Here is a 5154-nt window from a genome sequence, read left to right on the forward strand (position 1 = left end):
AAGATTATTTCTTTGTTGTTTTATATGTCCCACCCCCACAGTATAACTCCTGCTTTCACTGTATTTGATGTTGGCATAATTTGGGAGGGGAAGGGGAAAAACAAGTCGTTTAAATAAGGATACAGGTGGACCCGTTGCAACAATGAGAAGTACAAGTTTTCATGTAGAAAATGAACTTTACAACTTTGGTGTGGGGGGGGAGTATTGGGGGAAGGGCAGGGGGAGACTGAGAAGGGATGAGAAGAGTAAACAAAGGAGGAGGCTACAATGCTTGATAAGAAATGTACTCACAATCTTGCCCATGTAATTCTAACCCCTCTGTACAGCATTTTCACAATTAAAAAATAAATAAAAACTAAAATTAGATCTGTGATATTATCTGTGATAAATTATTGTTGATACACCCAAATGAATATGTCAAGATATAACAGAGGTGCTTGCACAGTAGAGGTTACTGTGGCCCAATTCACAATAGGTAACCTGTAGAAAAAATTCAGCTACCTGATGAAAGATTAATATTAGAAAATGCAATTTATACACAAAACAGTATGGTTTACACAAAAACACCAATATATTATCTTTGCTAGCAAGTTAATGGTAGCACCAAAGATCATTATATTAAGTAGTACAGTTTCAGAAAGATAAATGTCAACATGTTTTTCTCTATTATATGGAACCTGGAATGAAAGATGAATATACATAAGCATTTATTATGAATACACAAGCAGACACATACAAAAGGTGTGTAATTATAAGACTGAAGAGCTTATGGGGAGGGAAGATGGAAGAGAAATTTAAAAATTGTGAATGCTATCAAATTACAATATATATTTATAAGAAGTTGGCTTCAGTCCACATAGAGAAAGTTGCTTAAAAAATAAAATAGAGAAGATGAGGAAAGAGAAGAGTCCTAAAAGTGTGTAGTTAGAGTAAACTAAAACTTTTTAATGCCAAAAACATGATACTGAATCATTTTTGAAACGTTTGTTGAATACTTAAAGTGAATGAATAAATGAAGTACAATTCAGGAGCTGTCCATTTGTGGACACTAGTTCATGGGGGAGTCTGAATGGAGATGGTGACAAATGCTCAACTTGTAAATAATATATGTATGAAAAAATCTGATGTAGATGTATTAAAGTAGAGCAATGAAATACGCTTATAATGTTTTAAGAAAGTGGAAAGTGGATGAAAGTGTTCTCTTATCAAATAACCATATACATACAGCTATGTCCAAAAGTAACATTCTTACACAAACAATAGGTGCTGTTAAATGCATTAAGAAAATGATAAAATGCTGTAAACGTATTAAATATTAAAAGTAATATCAATGGTCATCTGATTAGAAAGTGTGATTTTCTTTTTTTTTTAATTGTGAAAGTACCATACAGAGGTATGGTAATGAATACATTTTTTTTTGTTTTTGTTTTTGTCTGTCATGGGGCTTGAACTCTGGGTTTGGGCGCTGTCCCTCAGCTATTCAGCTCAAGGCGAGCATTCTACCGCTTGAGCCACAGCAACACTTCCTGAATACATTTCTTATCAAGCATTGTTGCCTCCTCCTTTGTTTCCCCTTTCCATCTCTTCCTATCTCCCCCCATTCTTCCCTCATCCAAGTTGTAAAGTTTGTTTTTCAACATAACAACTTGTATATCTCATTGTTGCAATGGGTCCACCTGTATCCCTATTTAAACAATTTGTTTTTTCTCTTCCCTTCCACAAATTATACCGACATCAAATACAGTGAAAACAGGGGTTATACCATGGGAGAGGGACATACAAAGCAACAAAGAAATCATATTATAAATGTTAGAAACAATCACAAGAAAGAAAAAAACATTTGAGTCCTTATCTTGGAGTTCATTTCACCTAACATCAACTTATCTGAACTTTCCTGCTTGTCTCAGACATATACTAGTTATTGCAAATAAGGGAAACCATGGGACCTATGTGTCTTTAGGCCTAGTTCACTTCACTTAATATATTTTTTTCAAGTCTTTCCATTTCCTAACAAATGGGGCAATGTCATTCTTTATGATGGAGGCATAGAATTCCATTGTGTATATATACTACATTTTCTTGATCCATTCATCTACTGAGGGGCATCTGGGTTGGTTCCATACCTTAGCTATGGTAAATAATGCTGGAATAAACATAGTTGTGCTGGTAGCCCAAAAGTGGGATTGCTGGGTCATAAGGGAGCTCCATGGGTAGTCTTTTGAGGAACCTCCATACTACTTTACAAAGTGGTTGAACAAGTTTACACTCCCACCAACAATGCAGTAGGGTTCCCTTCTGTCCACATCTCCTATAGTATCTGTTATTATTATTGTTCATGATTATAGTCATTCTACCTGGGCTGAGGTGGTATCTCAATGTTGTTTTGATTTGCATTTCTTTTATGGCTAGGGAAGTTGGGCATTTCTTCATGTGTCTATTGGCGATCATTCTTTCATCTTCAGAGAAGTTTCTCTTTATGTCTTTAGCCCACTTATTTATTGGGCAGTTGTTACTTTGAAGATTTGTTGTTGGGGGATTTAGTTTTTTGAGTTCCAGGTATATTTTAGATGAGACCCTAGTCCATTATGTGGCTAGTGAAGATTTTCTCCCAATCCCTGGACTTTCTATTGATCTTGCTAGCTATGAGCTTTTGCCCTGCCCAAGCTCTGCAATTTCATGCAATCCCATTTGTCCAAAGTTTCTTTGATTTGTTGTGTTTCTGGGTCTCTATTAAGAAAATTTCGACCTGTGAAGGAGACCTAGGGTTTCTCTTATTCTGTCTTGTAATGTTTTCAGGGTGTCTGCTTTGACTCTGAGGCCTTTGATCCGTTTTGAGTAGATTCTGCTGGAGGATGATATATAAGGATCTAGCTTTAGTTTTCTACAAGTAGTTAACCAATTTGGCCATCACCATTTCCTGAAGAGGCTGTCTCTCTTCCATTCTATTTTTTAGTTTCCTTATTGAATATTAGATGGATATAGGTCTGTAGGTTCATTTCTAGGTTTTCAATTCTATTCTCTGGGTCCTGACTTCTGCTCTTGTGCCAGTACCAAGCTGTTTTGATTACTGTGGCTTTGTAGTAGAGTTTGAAATTTGATATTCCTCCAGCAGTGTTCTTTCTGTTGAGGATCGTTTTGGCTGTTCAGGGCCTTTTATAATTCCATATGAATTTTTTGATTGCCTCTTCTATTTCTTTGAAGAATGAGGTTGGAATATTGATAGGTATCTCATTGAATTTTAGATAGCCTTGGGAAGTACTGCTATTTTCATGTTGTTGATCCTTCCATTCCAGTAGCATGTGATATTTTTCCACTTTCTAAGTTCTGTTTTGATTTCCTTTTTCAGGTTTTTAAAGTTTCCATCATAGAGGTCCTTCACTTCTTTGGTTAGGTTAATTTCTAGGTATTTTACTTTTTGTGGGGCTATTATGAATGGAGTTGCTTTCCTAATTTCAGCCACTCTTTTCTCATTGTTGGCATACAAAAAAGCCATTGATTTTTGAGGGTTAATTTGGGAGTGGTGTAATTTGTGGAGGGGAAGGGAAAAAAAACAAATTGTTTAAATAGGGATACAGGTGGACCCATTGCAACAATGAGATGTACTAGTCATTATGTCTAAAGACAAACTTTACAACTTTGGTGAGGAGAGTTAGTCGGGAGGAAGATTCGGTCGGCGGGGGAGATTGGATGGAGGATGGGAAGGAATGGGAAGGGGAAACAAAGGAGGAGGCTACAATGCTTATATGAAATGTCCTCATTATCTTGCCCATGTAATTGTAACCTCTCTGTAGAGTATTTTCACAATTAAAAAAAAAGTCAGTACTATTCATGGAAATGCAAATTCATGCTACCATTATGGAAATCAGTAAGTGGTTATCTCAAAGAACTAAAAATAGATCTCCTAGGCCAGTTGTATCATACTAGGCTGTATATTCTAAAGAATGTATGTGAAGGTACAAGAGTTACACTTGGACACACAAGTATACTGCAGAAGTATGCACAATAGCCAAACTATGGAAATAGTTAAGATGATTTCTAAAGTATTATTCACAGGGATATTTTATGGGTATGGAAATGCAGATAACTGATGATTATCATGTTAAGTGAAGTAAGCCAGGTTTATAAAGGCAAAGTTCATGTGATTTTTCTCAAATGTGGAAGCCAGACCTACAGACAACATATATAATTAAGTAACACACACACAAATAACCATTTGTGTAATTATGGGAATCTTTAAAAAGGCTAGGAAAAAGGGGAGGAAAAAATAGTATTATAAACAATACATAATAACAAAGTCCTGCAAGCTATTGGATATTAGATTAGCTGGAGGAGAGATGAGGAAAGAAGGAGTAATATGTAGAGATATTTAGGTTGAAATATAACACATGCAGGTGTCCAATACATAGTGAATGTCTTCTAACAGTTATTATACATAAAAATGAAGGACAGGAGTACACTAGCTCATATCCAATTGTAGGCACTATATAGAGGTAGGGGAGAACAGTGAATGAAGATGCAGAAGAAAGTAGACCCAAGTCATTGCACTTCTTACACATATGTGAAAATGGATAAATAAAATCTGCTGAAATTCATTTAATAAGTGAAGGAGTGGATGAGAGTGTCATGCAGAATTTGAATCATATAAGAGCAAATTGCATATACATGTAGAAATGTCCAAATGAAAACGTTTTTTAAAACTAATTGACCTTGATAAAAAGTATAAAATAAGTGTTAATATTCTATTTATTACCATGTGTACTAAAATGATTAAGACCAGTGGCAACTACATTAGCAAATTTGGTATTCATACAAGAAAGACAAATTTTTTCAGGTCCCAGTAGCTTTTCAAAAGCATTAAATAGAAAGTATATATATATATGAGTTCGCACATCATTACATTGTTCTGACCTTGATTTATGCTCACATGCAATTTCTGTTCTGTCCCATATGTTATCAATACAGGCAAGTGTATCACAGCATGCATTCAACAGAGTAGCCTGGAATAGAATAAATTCACTGAACTTTAGGGTCATTGCTTTAGGATTTTAGGGGTTTTAAGATCGTGGCATAGACTCTACATCCTATATATTTGAGTGTTAGGAAATATACAGGTGGTTTTGATAGGGGAGAAAGAGTTTCTTGCGCAAGCACGGG

Source organism: Dipodomys ordii, unplaced genomic scaffold, assembly GCF_000151885.1.
Source record: "Dipodomys ordii isolate 6190 unplaced genomic scaffold, Dord_2.0 Scaffold171, whole genome shotgun sequence".
Classification (NCBI taxonomy): domain Eukaryota; kingdom Metazoa; phylum Chordata; class Mammalia; order Rodentia; family Heteromyidae; genus Dipodomys; species Dipodomys ordii.